This window comes from Pristiophorus japonicus, chromosome 8 (assembly GCF_044704955.1).
Source record: "Pristiophorus japonicus isolate sPriJap1 chromosome 8, sPriJap1.hap1, whole genome shotgun sequence".
In the NCBI taxonomy this organism is placed as follows: Eukaryota; Metazoa; Chordata; class Chondrichthyes; family Pristiophoridae; genus Pristiophorus; species Pristiophorus japonicus.
The window spans coordinates 174,471,002-174,485,127 of record NC_091984.1 but is presented as its reverse complement, the minus strand read 5'-3'; the positions used below and the strand labels follow the sequence as shown (position 1 = coordinate 174,485,127).

Sequence of the window (14,126 nt, the reverse complement as noted above, 5' to 3'; positions counted from 1 at the left end):
GGTCGTGCAGCAGCTGCAGGAAAATGTGCTGCAAATTCTGCACACTTACTGAGCAGCCTCACAATTCTTCCTCCTGTGCAAACACACAACGCACACATTCTTACGACAGGACTTAACAGGCAGCGCCAGTCATTAAGTTCATCATCCCTGCAATGCAACCAACATTCAAACACAGGTATTTCTCGCAACAGCTCGCATTTTGTCAGCTATCGGGTAACATTTTCTGTATTGTATTTCGAAAGCGCCTTTCATGACCGAACGACGTCCCAAGGCGCTTCACAGCCAATGAAGTATTGTAAAAGTGAAGGCACTGTTGCAATGTGGGGAACGCCGCAGCCAGTTTGCACACAGCAAGATCCCACAAACGGCAATGTGATCATGACCAGATAATCTGGTTTTGTCAGTGACGTTGATGTCGGAATAAATATTGAATGAAGGTTCGTTCCAACGTGCACCTAATTACTGGTGTTGCCCTGTGGACCTGTATGCTGCAAAATCATTTCTCGAGAGTTTACCGTCTGCCACTTCAATGGCCTTGATTATTATCTTGCCCAAAGCAAAGTCACATTTCACTCACCGGTCACTAGTTCCAGAACGGAAACTGCTGCCAGTGGTAGCGTGGCCGAGCGGTCTAAGGCGCTGGATTAAGGCTCCAGTCTCTTCGGAGGCGTGGGTTCGAATCCCACCGCTGCCAGAATTTGTGGCGTGTAATATTTGCGCCCCTTCACCGCGAGCCATGAAGCAGTCGGCTCCCGTTGTGTTGTGATTTGACTATTTTGGTGTGGAAAAGAGGTTGAGCTGAGAACGGTGCCTTCAGTTTGTTGGCAAACCGTTGAAGAGTTTGATGTTGCCACTTGTAAATTGAAGGCCAGTTCAACAGGCCTTTTGACGCTGGCTGCATTTGTGTGGGGAAAAATGTCACGTCAGAGGTGGGATTGCAACCCACGCCCCTAGAAAGGGACCGGAATTCGCCGACCTTTGGTCAGTTAAGGATTAACAGTCTTTGAGTCTGGCGCCTCACTCCACTCGGCCTTCCTGACACTATTGTGCCCTTGGCCGTAAGCATCAGTCTGAGCATTGAAAGGCCTCGGTCCACCAAGGCATCGACTCTGGCAACTTTCACATGCTAATACCTGACTTGTTTGGCTCTGGTGCCTTTTATACTGGCAAAATGTGTTAATGTCGGAAGTAAACATTGCAAGTAATTCCCTGCCTGAGGAACGGAGCAGATTTGAGCAGCCTTTGTGTGGAAGAAATCTCATTCTTTGACAGTGGTGCCCTTTTTCTGAGAACCACCACTGTCTGCAGTGGGATTGAAAGCCACAGTACGAGAAAGCAACGTGGAATTCAGCAACGCGGGAGGATAAAAATGTCATGCTTTGAGTCTGCTGCTTTTTAGTGTGGGAATGGGTTGAAAGGAGAAGTCTGATTTTAAACCCTATCCCCGAGAACAGGGTTAGAATGTGATAAGTTTAGAGAGCAAAACAAGTTGGTCTGTGGGCGGTGCGGTGCCTTTCGCTTATTGGCAAACGCCAATAGCGTTGAGGAGCTTGAGGTGACCACTTGCAAATTTAAAGCCAGTTGAGCAGGCTTTTTGACGCTGGCTGGCATTTGTCTGGATAAAAAGTTAATGTCAGAAGTGGGATTCGAACCCACGCCCCTAGAAAGGGACCAGAATACACCAACCTTTGGTAAGGTAAGGATTAACAGGCCTTGAGTCTGGCGCCTTAGACCACTCGGCCATCCTGACAATGGTCGTGCAGCAGCTGCAGGAAAATGTGCTGCAAATTCTGCACACTTACTGAGCAGCCTCACAATTCTTCCTCCTGTGCAAACACACAACGCACACATTCTTACGACAGGACTTAACAGGCAGCGCCAGTCATTAAGTTCATCATCCCTGCAATGCAACCAACATTCAAACACAGGTATTTCTCGCAACAGCTCGCATTTTGTCAGCTATCGGGTAACATTTTCTGTATTGTATTTCGAAAGCGCCTTTCATGACCGAACGACGTCCCAAGGCGCTTCACAGCCAATGAAGTATTGTAAAAGTGAAGGCACTGTTGCAATGTGGGGAACGCCGCAGCCAGTTTGCACACAGCAAGATCCCACAAACGGCAATGTGATCATGACCAGATAATCTGGTTTTGTCAGTGACGTTGATGTCGGAATAAATATTGAATGAAGGTTCGTTCCAACGTGCACCTAATTACTGGTGTTGCCCTGTGGACCTGTATGCTGCAAAATCATTTCTCGAGAGTTTACCGTCTGCCACTTCAATGGCCTTGATTATTATCTTGCCCAAAGCAAAGTCACATTTCACTCACCGGTCACTAGTTCCAGAACGGAAACTGCTGCCAGTGGTAGCGTGGCCGAGCGGTCTAAGGCGCTGGATTAAGGCTCCAGTCTCTTCGGAGGCGTGGGTTCGAATCCCACCGCTGCCAGAATTTGTGGCGTGTAATATTTGCGCCCCTTCACCGCGAGCCATGAAGCAGTCGGCTCCCGCTGTGTTGTGATATGACTATTTTGGTGTGGAAAAGAGGTTGAGCTGAGAACGGTGCCTTCAGTTTGTTGGCAAACCGTTGAAGAGTTTGATGTTGCCACTTGTAAATTGAAGGCCAGTTCAACAGGCCTTTTGACGCTGGCTGCATTTGTGTGGGGAAAAATGTCACGTCAGAGGTGGGATTGCAACCCACGCCCCTAGAAAGGGACCGGAATTCGCCGACCTTTGGTCAGTTAAGGATTAACAGTCTTTGAGTCTGGCGCCTCACTCCACTCGGCCTTCCTGACACTATTGTGCCCTTGGCCGTAAGCATCAGTCTGAGCATTGAAAGGCCTCGGTCCACCAAGGCATCGACTCTGGCAACTTTCACATGCTAATACCTGACTTGTTTGGCTCTGGTGCCTTTTATACTGGCAAAATGTGTTAATGTCGGAAGTAAACATTGCAAGTAATTCCCTGCCTGAGGAACGGAGCAGATTTGAGCAGCCTTTGTGTGGAAGAAATCTCATTCTTTGACAGTGGTGCCCTTTTTCTGAGAACCACCACTGTCTGCAGTGGGATTGAAAGCCACAGTACGAGAAAGCAACGTGGAATTCAGCAACGCGGGAGGATAAAAATGTCATGCTTTGAGTCTGCTGCTTTTTAGTGTGGGAATGGGTTGAAAGGAGAAGTCTGATTTTAAACCCTATCCCCGAGAACAGGGTTAGAATGTGATAAGTTTAGAGAGCAAAACAAGTTGGTCTGTGGGCGGTGCGGTGCCTTTCGCTTATTGGCAAACGCCAATAGCGTTGAGGAGCTTGAGGTGACCACTTGCAAATTTAAAGCCAGTTGAGCAGGCTTTTTGACGCTGGCTGGCATTTGTCTGGATAAAAAGTTAATGTCAGAAGTGGGATTCGAACCCACGCCCCTAGAAAGGGACCAGAATACACCAACCTTTGGTAAGGTAAGGATTAACAGTCCTTGAGTCTGGCGCCTTAGACCACTCGGCCATCCTGACAATGGTCGTGCAGCAGCTGCAGGAAAATGTGCTGCAAATTCTGCACACTTACTGAGCAGCCTCACAATTCTTCCTCCTGTGCAAACACACAACGCACACATTCTTACGACAGGACTTAACAGGCAGCGCCAGTCATTAAGTTCATCATCCCTGCAATGCAACCAACATTCAAACACAGGTATTTCTCGCAACAGCTCGCATTTTGTCAGCTATCGGGTAACATTTTCTGTATTGTATTTCGAAAGCGCCTTTCATGACCGAACGACGTCCCAAGGCGCTTCACAGCCAATGAAGTATTGTAAAAGTGAAGGCACTGTTGCAATGTGGGGAACGCCGCAGCCAGTTTGCACACAGCAAGATCCCACAAACGGCAATGTGATCATGACCAGATAATCTGGTTTTGTCAGTGATGTTGATGTCGGAATAAATATTGAATGAAGGTTGTAACTGCTTCGTTCCAACGTGCACCTAATTACTGGTGTTGCCCTGTGGACCTGTATGCTGCAAAATCATTTCTCGAGAGTTTACCGTCTGCCACTTCAATGGCCTTGATTATTATCTTGCCCAAAGCAAAGTCACATTTCACTCACCGGTCACTAGTTCCAGAACGGAAACTGCTGCCAGTGGTAGCGTGGCCGAGCGGTCTAAGGCGCTGGATTAAGGCTCCAGTCTCTTCGGAGGCGTGGGTTCGAATCCCACCGCTGCCAGAATTTGTGGCGTGTAATATTTGCGCCCCTTCACCGCGAGCCATGAAGCAGTCGGCTCCCGCTGTGTTGTGATATGACTATTTTGGTGTGGAAAAGAGGTTGAGCTGAGAACGGTGCCTTCAGTTTGTTGGCAAACCGTTGAAGAGTTTGATGTTGCCACTTGTAAATTGAAGGCCAGTTCAACAGGCCTTTTGACGCTGGCTGCATTTGTGTGGGGAAAAATGTCACGTCAGAGGTGGGATTGCAACCCACGCCCCTAGAAAGGGACCGGAATTCGCCGACCTTTGGTCAGTTAAGGATTAACAGTCTTTGAGTCTGGCGCCTCACTCCACTCGGCCTTCCTGACACTATTGTGCCCTTGGCCGTAAGCATCAGTCTGAGCATTGAAAGGCCTCGGTCCACCAAGGCATCGACTCTGGCAACTTTTACATGCTAATACCTGACTTGTTTGGCTCTGGTGCCTTTTATACTGGCAAAATGTGTTAATGTCGGAAGTAACATTGCAAGTAATTCCCTGCCTGAGTAACGGAGCAGATTTGAGCAGCCTTTGTGTGGAAGAAATCTCATTCTTTGACAGTGGTGCCCTTTTTCTGAGAACCACCACTGTCTGCAGTGGGATTGAAAGCCACAGTACGAGAAAGCAACGTGGAATTCAGCAACGCGGGAGGATAAAAATGTCATGCTTTGAGTCTGCTGCTTTTTAGTGTGGGAATGGGTTGAAAGGAGAAGTCTGATTTTAAACCCTATCCCCGAGAACAGGGTTAGAATGTGATAAGTTTAGAGAGCAAAACAAGTTGGTCTGTGGGCGGTGCGGTGCCTTTCGCTTATTGGCAAACGCCAATAGCGTTGAGGAGCTTGAGGTGACCACTTGCAAATTTAAAGCCAGTTGAGCAGGCTTTTTGACGCTGGCTGGCATTTGTCTGGATAAAAAGTTAATGTCAGAAGTGGGATTCGAACCCACGCCCCTAGAAAGGGACCAGAATACACCAACCTTTGGTAAGGTAAGGATTAACAGCCCTTGAGTCTGGCGCCTTAGACCACTCGGCCATCCTGACAATGGTCGTGCAGCAGCTGCAGGAAAATGTGCTGCAAATTCTGCACACTTACTGAGCAGCCTCACAATTCTTCCTCCTGTGCAAACACACAACGCACACATTCTTACGACAGGACTTAACAGGCAGCGCCAGTCATTAAGTTCATCATCCCTGCAATGCAACCAACATTCAAACACAGGTATTTCTCGCAACAGCTCGCATTTTGTCAGCTATCGGGTAACATTTTCTGTATTGTATTTCGAAAGCGCCTTTCATGACCGAACGACGTCCCAAGGCGCTTCACAGCCAATGAAGTATTGTAAAAGTGAAGGCACTGTTGCAATGTGGGGAACGCCGCAGCCAGTTTGCACACAGCAAGATCCCACAAACGGCAATGTGATCATGACCAGATAATCTGGTTTTGTCAGTGATGTTGATGTCGGAATAAATATTGAATGAAGGTTGTAACTGCTTCGTTCCAACGTGCACCTAATTACTGGTGTTGCCCTGTGGACCTGTATGCTGCAAAATCATTTCTCGAGAGTTTACCGTCTGCCACTTCAATGGCCTTGATTATTATCTTGCCCAAAGCAAAGTCACATTTCACTCACCGGTCACTAGTTCCAGAACGGAAACTGCTGCCAGTGGTAGCGTGGCCGAGCGGTCTAAGGCGCTGGATTAAGGCTCCAGTCTCTTCGGAGGCGTGGGTTCGAATCCCACCGCTGCCAGAATTTGTGGCGTGTAATATTTGCGCCCCTTCACCGCGAGCCATGAAGCAGTCGGCTCCCGCTGTGTTGTGATATGACTATTTTGGTGTGGAAAAGAGGTTGAGCTGAGAACGGTGCCTTCAGTTTGTTGGCAAACCGTTGAAGAGTTTGATGTTGCCACTTGTAAATTGAAGGCCAGTTCAACAGGCCTTTTGACGCTGGCTGCATTTGTGTGGGGAAAAATGTCACGTCAGAGGTGGGATTGCAACCCACGCCCCTAGAAAGGGACCGGAATTCGCCGACCTTTGGTCAGTTAAGGATTAACAGTCTTTGAGTCTGGCGCCTCACTCCACTCGGCCTTCCTGACACTATTGTGCCCTTGGCCGTAAGCATCAGTCTGAGCATTGAAAGGCCTCGGTCCACCAAGGCATCGACTCTGGCAACTTTCACATGCTAATACCTGACTTGTTTGGCTCTGGTGCCTTTTATACTGGCAAAATGTGTTAATGTCGGAAGTAAACATTGCAAGTAATTCCCTGCCTGAGGAACGGAGCAGATTTGAGCAGCCTTTGTGTGGAAGAAATCTCATTCTTTGACAGTGGTGCCCTTTTTCTGAGAACCACCACTGTCTGCAGTGGGATTGAAAGCCACAGTACGAGAAAGCAACGTGGAATTCAGCAACGCGGGAGGATAAAAATGTCATGCTTTGAGTCTGCTGCTTTTTAGTGTGGGAATGGGTTGAAAGGAGAAGTCTGATTTTAAACCCTATCCCCGAGAACAGGGTTAGAATGTGATAAGTTTAGAGAGCAAAACAAGTTGGTCTGTGGGCGGTGCGGTGCCTTTCGCTTATTGGCAAACGCCAATAGCGTTGAGGAGCTTGAGGTGACCACTTGCAAATTTAAAGCCAGTTGAGCAGGCTTTTTGACGCTGGCTGGCATTTGTCTGGATAAAAAGTTAATGTCAGAAGTGGGATTCGAACCCACGCCCCTAGAAAGGGACCAGAATACACCAACCTTTGGTAAGGTAAGGATTAACAGTCCTTGAGTCTGGCGCCTTAGACCACTCGGCCATCCTGACAATGGTCGTGCAGCAGCTGCAGGAAAATGTGCTGCAAATTCTGCACACTTACTGAGCAGCCTCACAATTCTTCCTCCTGTGCAAACACACAACGCACACATTCTTACGACAGGACTTAACAGGCAGCGCCAGTCATTAAGTTCATCATCCCTGCAATGCAACCAACATTCAAACACAGGTATTTCTCGCAACAGCTCGCATTTTGTCAGCTATCGGGTAACATTTTCTGTATTGTATTTCGAAAGCGCCTTTCATGACCGAACGACGTCCCAAGGCGCTTCACAGCCAATGAAGTATTGTAAAAGTGAAGGCACTGTTGCAATGTGGGGAACGCCGCAGCCAGTTTGCACACAGCAAGATCCCACAAACGGCAATGTGATCATGACCAGATAATCTGGTTTTGTCAGTGACGTTGATGTCGGAATAAATATTGAATGAAGGTTGTAACTGCTTCGTTCCAACGTGCACCTAATTACTGGTGTTGCCCTGTGGACCTGTATGCTGCAAAATCATTTCTCGAGAGTTTACCGTCTGCCACTTCAATGGCCTTGATTATTATCTTGCCCAAAGCAAAGTCACATTTCACTCACCGGTCACTAGTTCCAGAACGGAAACTGCTGCCAGTGGTAGCGTGGCCGAGCGGTCTAAGGCGCTGGATTAAGGCTCCAGTCTCTTCGGAGGCGTGGGTTCGAATCCCACCGCTGCCAGAATTTGTGGCGCGTAATATTTGCGCCCCTTCACCGCGAGCCATGAAGCAGTCGGCTCCCGCTGTGTTGTGATATGACTATTTTGGTGTGGAAAAGAGGTTGAGCTGAGAACGGTGCCTTCAGTTTGTTGGCAAACCGTTGAAGAGTTTGATGTTGCCACTTGTAAATTGAAGGCCAGTTCAACAGGCCTTTTGACGCTGGCTGCATTTGTGTGGGGAAAAATGTCACGTCAGAGGTGGGATTGCAACCCACGCCCCTAGAAAGGGACCGGAATTCGCCGACCTTTGGTCAGTTAAGGATTAACAGTCTTTGAGTCTGGCGCCTCACTCCACTCGGCCTTCCTGACACTATTGTGCCCTTGGCCGTAAGCATCAGTCTGAGCATTGAAAGGCCTCGGTCCACCAAGGCATCGACTCTGGCAACTTTCACATGCTAATACCTGACTTGTTTGGCTCTGGTGCCTTTTATACTGGCAAAATGTGTTAATGTCGGAAGTAAACATTGCAAGTAATTCCCTGCCTGAGGAACGGAGCAGATTTGAGCAGCCTTTGTGTGGAAGAAATCTCATTCTTTGACAGTGGTGCCCTTTTTCTGAGAACCACCACTGTCTGCAGTGGGATTGAAAGCCACAGTACGAGAAAGCAACGTGGAATTCAGCAACGCGGGAGGATAAAAATGTCATGCTTTGAGTCTGCTGCTTTTTAGTGTGGGAATGGGTTGAAAGGAGAAGTCTGATTTTAAACCCTATCCCCGAGAACAGGGTTAGAATGTGATAAGTTTAGAGAGCAAAACAAGTTGGTCTGTGGGCGGTGCGGTGCCTTTCGCTTATTGGCAAACGCCAATAGCGTTGAGGAGCTTGAGGTGACCACTTGCAAATTTAAAGCCAGTTGAGCAGGCTTTTTGACGCTGGCTGGCATTTGTCTGGATAAAAAGTTAATGTCAGAAGTGGGATTCGAACCCACGCCCCTAGAAAGGGACCAGAATACACCAACCTTTGGTAAGGTAAGGATTAACAGTCCTTGAGTCTGGCGCCTTAGACCACTCGGCCATCCTGACAATGGTCGTGCAGCAGCTGCAGGAAAATGTGCTGCAAATTCTGCACACTTACTGAGCAGCCTCACAATTCTTCCTCCTGTGCAAACACACAACGCACACATTCTTACGACAGGACTTAACAGGCAGCGCCAGTCATTAAGTTCATCATCCCTGCAATGCAACCAACATTCAAACACAGGTATTTCTCGCAACAGCTCGCATTTTGTCAGCTATCGGGTAACATTTTCTGTATTGTATTTCGAAAGCGCCTTTCATGACCGAACGACGTCCCAAGGCGCTTCACAGCCAATGAAGTATTGTAAAAGTGAAGGCACTGTTGCAATGTGGGGAACGCCGCAGCCAGTTTGCACACAGCAAGATCCCACAAACGGCAATGTGATCATGACCAGATAATCTGGTTTTGTCAGTGACGTTGATGTCGGAATAAATATTGAATGAAGGTTGTAACTGCTTCGTTCCAACGTGCACCTAATTACTGGTGTTGCCCTGTGGACCTGTATGCTGCAAAATCATTTCTCGAGAGTTTACCGTCTGCCACTTCAATGGCCTTGATTATTATCTTGCCCAAAGCAAAGTCACATTTCACTCACCGGTCACTAGTTCCAGAACGGAAACTGCTGCCAGTGGTAGCGTGGCCGAGCGGTCTAAGGCGCTGGATTAAGGCTCCAGTCTCTTCGGAGGCGTGGGTTCGAATCCCACCGCTGCCAGAATTTGTGGCGTGTAATATTTGCGCCCCTTCACCGCGAGCCATGAAGCAGTCGGCTCCCGCTGTGTTGTGATATGACTATTTTGGTGTGGAAAAGAGGTTGAGCTGAGAACGGTGCCTTCAGTTTGTTGGCAAACCGTTGAAGAGTTTGATGTTGCCACTTGTAAATTGAAGGCCAGTTCAACAGGCCTTTTGACGCTGGCTGCATTTGTGTGGGGAAAAATGTCACGTCAGAGGTGGGATTGCAACCCACGCCCCTAGAAAGGGACCGGAATTCGCCGACCTTTGGTCAGTTAAGGATTAACAGTCTTTGAGTCTGGCGCCTCACTCCACTCGGCCTTCCTGACACTATTGTGCCCTTGGCCGTAAGCATCAGTCTGAGCATTGAAAGGCCTCGGTCCACCAAGGCATCGACTCTGGCAACTTTCACATGCTAATACCTGACTTGTTTGGCTCTGGTGCCTTTTATACTGGCAAAATGTGTTAATGTCGGAAGTAAACATTGCAAGTAATTCCCTGCCTGAGGAACGGAGCAGATTTGAGCAGCCTTTGTGTGGAAGAAATCTCATTCTTTGACAGTGGTGCCCTTTTTCTGAGAACCACCACTGTCTGCAGTGGGATTGAAAGCCACAGTACGAGAAAGCAACGTGGAATTCAGCAACGCGGGAGGATAAAAATGTCATGCTTTGAGTCTGCTGCTTTTTAGTGTGGGAATGGGTTGAAAGGAGAAGTCTGATTTTAAACCCTATCCCCGAGAACAGGGTTAGAATGTGATAAGTTTAGAGAGCAAAACAAGTTGGTCTGTGGGCGGTGCGGTGCCTTTCGCTTATTGGCAAACGCCAATAGCGTTGAGGAGCTTGAGGTGACCACTTGCAAATTTAAAGCCAGTTGAGCAGGCTTTTTGACGCTGGCTGGCATTTGTCTGGATAAAAAGTTAATGTCAGAAGTGGGATTCGAACCCACGCCCCTAGAAAGGGACCAGAATACACCAACCTTTGGTAAGGTAAGGATTAACAGTCCTTGAGTCTGGCGCCTTAGACCACTCGGCCATCCTGACAATGGTCGTGCAGCAGCTGCAGGAAAATGTGCTGCAAATTCTGCACACTTACTGAGCAGCCTCACAATTCTTCCTCCTGTGCAAACACACAACGCACACATTCTTACGACAGGACTTAACAGGCAGCGCCAGTCATTAAGTTCATCATCCCTGCAATGCAACCAACATTCAAACACAGGTATTTCTCGCAACAGCTCGCATTTTGTCAGCTATCGGGTAACATTTTCTGTATTGTATTTCGAAAGCGCCTTTCATGACCGAACGACGTCCCAAGGCGCTTTACAGCCAATGAAGTATTGTAAAAGTGAAGGCACTGTTGCAATGTGGGGAACGCCGCAGCCAGTTTGCACACAGCAAGATCCCACAAACGGCAATGTGATCATGACCAGATAATCTGGTTTTGTCAGTGACGTTGATGTCGGAATAAATATTGAATGAAGGTTGTAACTGCTTCGTTCCAACGTGCACCTAATTACTGGTGTTGCCCTGTGGACCTGTATGCTGCAAAATCATTTCTCGAGAGTTTACCGTCTGCCACTTCAATGGCCTTGATTATTATCTTGCCCAAAGCAAAGTCACATTTCACTCACCGGTCACTAGTTCCAGAACGGAAACTGCTGCCAGTGGTAGCGTGGCCGAGCGGTCTAAGGCGCTGGATTAAGGCTCCAGTCTCTTCGGAGGCGTGGGTTCGAATCCCACCGCTGCCAGAATTTGTGGCGTGTAATATTTGCGCCCCTTCACCGCGAGCCATGAAGCAGTCGGCTCCCGTTGTGTTGTGATTTGACTATTTTGGTGTGGAAAAGAGGTTGAGCTGAGAACGGTGCCTTCAGTTTGTTGGCAAACCGTTGAAGAGTTTGATGTTGCCACTTGTAAATTGAAGGCCAGTTCAACAGGCCTTTTGACGCTGGCTGCATTTGTGTGGGGAAAAATGTCACGTCAGAGGTGGGATTGCAACCCACGCCCCTAGAAAGGGACCGGAATTCGCCGACCTTTGGTCAGTTAAGGATTAACAGTCTTTGAGTCTGGCGCCTCACTCCACTCGGCCTTCCTGACACTATTGTGCCCTTGGCCGTAAGCATCAGTCTGAGCATTGAAAGGCCTCGGTCCACCAAGGCATCGACTCTGGCAACTTTCACATGCTAATACCTGACTTGTTTGGCTCTGGTGCCTTTTATACTGGCAAAATGTGTTAATGTCGGAAGTAAACATTGCAAGTAATTCCCTGCCTGAGGAACGGAGCAGATTTGAGCAGCCTTTGTGTGGAAGAAATCTCATTCTTTGACAGTGGTGCCCTTTTTCTGAGAACCACCACTGTCTGCAGTGGGATTGAAAGCCACAGTACGAGAAAGCAACGTGGAATTCAGCAACGCGGGAGGATAAAAATGTCATGCTTTGAGTCTGCTGCTTTTTAGTGTGGGAATGGGTTGAAAGGAGAAGTCTGATTTTAAACCCTATCCCCGAGAACAGGGTTAGAATGTGATAAGTTTAGAGAGCAAAACAAGTTGGTCTGTGGGCGGTGCGGTGCCTTTCGCTTATTGGCAAACGCCAATAGCGTTGAGGAGCTTGAGGTGACCACTTGCAAATTTAAAGCCAGTTGAGCAGGCTTTTTGACGCTGGCTGGCATTTGTCTGGATAAAAAGTTAATGTCAGAAGTGGGATTCGAACCCACGCCCCTAGAAAGGGACCAGAATACACCAACCTTTGGTAAGGTAAGGATTAACAGTCCTTGAGTCTGGCGCCTTAGACCACTCGGCCATCCTGACAATGGTCGTGCAGCAGCTGCAGGAAAATGTGCTGCAAATTCTGCACACTTACTGAGCAGCCTCACAATTCTTCCTCCTGTGCAAACACACAACGCACACATTCTTACGACAGGACTTAACAGGCAGCGCCAGTCATTAAGTTCATCATCCCTGCAATGCAACCAACATTCAAACACAGGTATTTCTCGCAACAGCTCGCATTTTGTCAGCTATCGGGTAACATTTTCTGTATTGTATTTCGAAAGCGCCTTTCATGACCGAACGACGTCCCAAGGCGCTTCACAGCCAATGAAGTATTGTAAAAGTGAAGGCACTGTTGCAATGTGGGGAACGCCGCAGCCAGTTTGCACACAGCAAGATCCCACAAACGGCAATGTGATCATGACCAGATAATCTGGTTTTGTCAGTGATGTTGATGTCGGAATAAATATTGAATGAAGGTTGTAACTGCTTCGTTCCAACGTGCACCTAATTACTGGTGTTGCCCTGTGGACCTGTATGCTGCAAAATCATTTCTCGAGAGTTTACCGTCTGCCACTTCAATGGCCTTGATTATTATCTTGCCCAAAGCAAAGTCACATTTCACTCACCGGTCACTAGTTCCAGAACGGAAACTGCTGCCAGTGGTAGCGTGGCCGAGCGGTCTAAGGCGCTGGATTAAGGCTCCAGTCTCTTCGGAGGCGTGGGTTCGAATCCCACCGCTGCCAGAATTTGTGGCGTGTAATATTTGCGCCCCTTCACCGCGAGCCATGAAGCAGTCGGCTCCCGCTGTGTTGTGATATGACTATTTTGGTGTGGAAAAGAGGTTGAGCTGAGAACGGTGCCTTCAGTTTGTTGGCAAACCGTTGAAGAGTTTGATGTTGCCACTTGTAAATTGAAGGCCAGTTCAACAGGCCTTTTGACGCTGGCTGCATTTGTGTGGGGAAAAATGTCACGTCAGAGGTGGGATTGCAACCCACGCCCCTAGAAAGGGACCGGAATTCGCCGACCTTTGGTCAGTTAAGGATTAACAGTCTTTGAGTCTGGCGCCTCACTCCACTCGGCCTTCCTGACACTATTGTGCCCTTGGCCGTAAGCATCAGTCTGAGCATTGAAAGGCCTCGGTCCACCAAGACATCGACTCTGGCAACTTTTACATGCTAATACCTGACTTGTTTGGCTCTGGTGCCTTTTATACTGGCAAAATGTGTTAATGTCGGAAGTAACATTGCAAGTAATTCCCTGCCTGAGGAACGGAGCAGATTTGAGCAGCCTTTGTGTGGAAGAAATCTCATTCTTTGACAGTGGTGCCCTTTTTCTGAGAAACACCACTGTCTGCAGTGGGATTGAAAGCCACAGTACGAGAAAGCAACGTGGAATTCAGCAACGCGGGAGGATAAAAATGTCATGCTTTGAGTCTGCTGCTTTTTAGTGTGGGAATGGGTTGAAAGGAGAAGTCTGATTTTAAACCCTATCCCCGAGAACAGGGTTAGAATGTGATAAGTTTAGAGAGCAAAACAAGTTGGTCTGTGGGCGGTGCGGTGCCTTTCGTTTATTGGCAAACGCCAATAGCGTTGAGGAGATTGAGGTGACCACTTGCAAATTTAAAGCCAGTTGAGCAGGCTTTTTGACGCTGGCTGGCATTTGTCTGGATAAAAAGTTAATGTCAGAAGTGGGATTCGAACCCACGCCCCTAGAAAGGGACCAGAATACACCAACCTTTGGTAAGGTAAGGATTAACAGTCCTTGAGTCTGGCGCCTTAGACCACTCGGCCATCCTGACAATGGTCTTGCAGCAGCTGCAGAAAAATGTGCTGCAAATTCTGCACA

At 48.2% G+C, this 14,126-nt stretch overlaps 16 non-coding genes across 16 annotated transcripts; 8 read left to right on the top strand and 8 right to left on the bottom strand.

Moving 5' to 3' along the window:
* The first annotated feature begins 612 nt into the window (after positions 1-612).
* Positions 613-694, top strand: trnal-aag (transfer RNA leucine (anticodon AAG)). The gene has a single exon. It is a non-coding gene; the product is annotated as a tRNA-Leu (tRNA).
* A 937-nt stretch (positions 695-1,631) lies between these two features.
* Positions 1,632-1,750, bottom strand: trnal-caa (transfer RNA leucine (anticodon CAA)). The gene is made up of 2 exons: positions 1,713-1,750; positions 1,632-1,677 (listed from the first exon to the last, which is right to left on the bottom strand). It is a non-coding gene; the product is annotated as a tRNA-Leu (tRNA).
* A 615-nt stretch (positions 1,751-2,365) lies between these two features.
* trnal-aag (transfer RNA leucine (anticodon AAG)) lies at positions 2,366-2,447 on the top strand. Its single transcript has one exon. It is a non-coding gene; the product is annotated as a tRNA-Leu (tRNA).
* Positions 2,448-3,384: 937 nt separating this feature from the next.
* On the bottom strand, positions 3,385-3,503 carry trnal-caa (transfer RNA leucine (anticodon CAA)). The gene is made up of 2 exons: positions 3,466-3,503; positions 3,385-3,430 (listed from the first exon to the last, which is right to left on the bottom strand). It is a non-coding gene; the product is annotated as a tRNA-Leu (tRNA).
* Positions 3,504-4,128: 625 nt separating this feature from the next.
* On the top strand, positions 4,129-4,210 carry trnal-aag (transfer RNA leucine (anticodon AAG)). The gene has a single exon. It is a non-coding gene; the product is annotated as a tRNA-Leu (tRNA).
* A 936-nt stretch (positions 4,211-5,146) lies between these two features.
* On the bottom strand, positions 5,147-5,265 carry trnal-caa (transfer RNA leucine (anticodon CAA)). Its single transcript has 2 exons — positions 5,228-5,265; positions 5,147-5,192 (listed from the first exon to the last, which is right to left on the bottom strand). It is a non-coding gene; the product is annotated as a tRNA-Leu (tRNA).
* A 625-nt stretch (positions 5,266-5,890) lies between these two features.
* On the top strand, positions 5,891-5,972 carry trnal-aag (transfer RNA leucine (anticodon AAG)). The gene has a single exon. It is a non-coding gene; the product is annotated as a tRNA-Leu (tRNA).
* Positions 5,973-6,909: 937 nt separating this feature from the next.
* On the bottom strand, positions 6,910-7,028 carry trnal-caa (transfer RNA leucine (anticodon CAA)). Its single transcript has 2 exons — positions 6,991-7,028; positions 6,910-6,955 (listed from the first exon to the last, which is right to left on the bottom strand). It is a non-coding gene; the product is annotated as a tRNA-Leu (tRNA).
* A 625-nt stretch (positions 7,029-7,653) lies between these two features.
* On the top strand, positions 7,654-7,735 carry trnal-aag (transfer RNA leucine (anticodon AAG)). The gene has a single exon. It is a non-coding gene; the product is annotated as a tRNA-Leu (tRNA).
* Positions 7,736-8,672: 937 nt separating this feature from the next.
* On the bottom strand, positions 8,673-8,791 carry trnal-caa (transfer RNA leucine (anticodon CAA)). The gene is made up of 2 exons: positions 8,754-8,791; positions 8,673-8,718 (listed from the first exon to the last, which is right to left on the bottom strand). It is a non-coding gene; the product is annotated as a tRNA-Leu (tRNA).
* A 625-nt stretch (positions 8,792-9,416) lies between these two features.
* trnal-aag (transfer RNA leucine (anticodon AAG)) lies at positions 9,417-9,498 on the top strand. The gene has a single exon. It is a non-coding gene; the product is annotated as a tRNA-Leu (tRNA).
* A 937-nt stretch (positions 9,499-10,435) lies between these two features.
* Positions 10,436-10,554, bottom strand: trnal-caa (transfer RNA leucine (anticodon CAA)). The gene is made up of 2 exons: positions 10,517-10,554; positions 10,436-10,481 (listed from the first exon to the last, which is right to left on the bottom strand). It is a non-coding gene; the product is annotated as a tRNA-Leu (tRNA).
* A 625-nt stretch (positions 10,555-11,179) lies between these two features.
* trnal-aag (transfer RNA leucine (anticodon AAG)) lies at positions 11,180-11,261 on the top strand. The gene has a single exon. It is a non-coding gene; the product is annotated as a tRNA-Leu (tRNA).
* Positions 11,262-12,198: 937 nt separating this feature from the next.
* On the bottom strand, positions 12,199-12,317 carry trnal-caa (transfer RNA leucine (anticodon CAA)). Its single transcript has 2 exons — positions 12,280-12,317; positions 12,199-12,244 (listed from the first exon to the last, which is right to left on the bottom strand). It is a non-coding gene; the product is annotated as a tRNA-Leu (tRNA).
* Positions 12,318-12,942: 625 nt separating this feature from the next.
* On the top strand, positions 12,943-13,024 carry trnal-aag (transfer RNA leucine (anticodon AAG)). The gene has a single exon. It is a non-coding gene; the product is annotated as a tRNA-Leu (tRNA).
* Positions 13,025-13,960: 936 nt separating this feature from the next.
* trnal-caa (transfer RNA leucine (anticodon CAA)) lies at positions 13,961-14,079 on the bottom strand. Its single transcript has 2 exons — positions 14,042-14,079; positions 13,961-14,006 (listed from the first exon to the last, which is right to left on the bottom strand). It is a non-coding gene; the product is annotated as a tRNA-Leu (tRNA).
* Between the last annotated feature and the right edge of the window lie 47 nt (positions 14,080-14,126).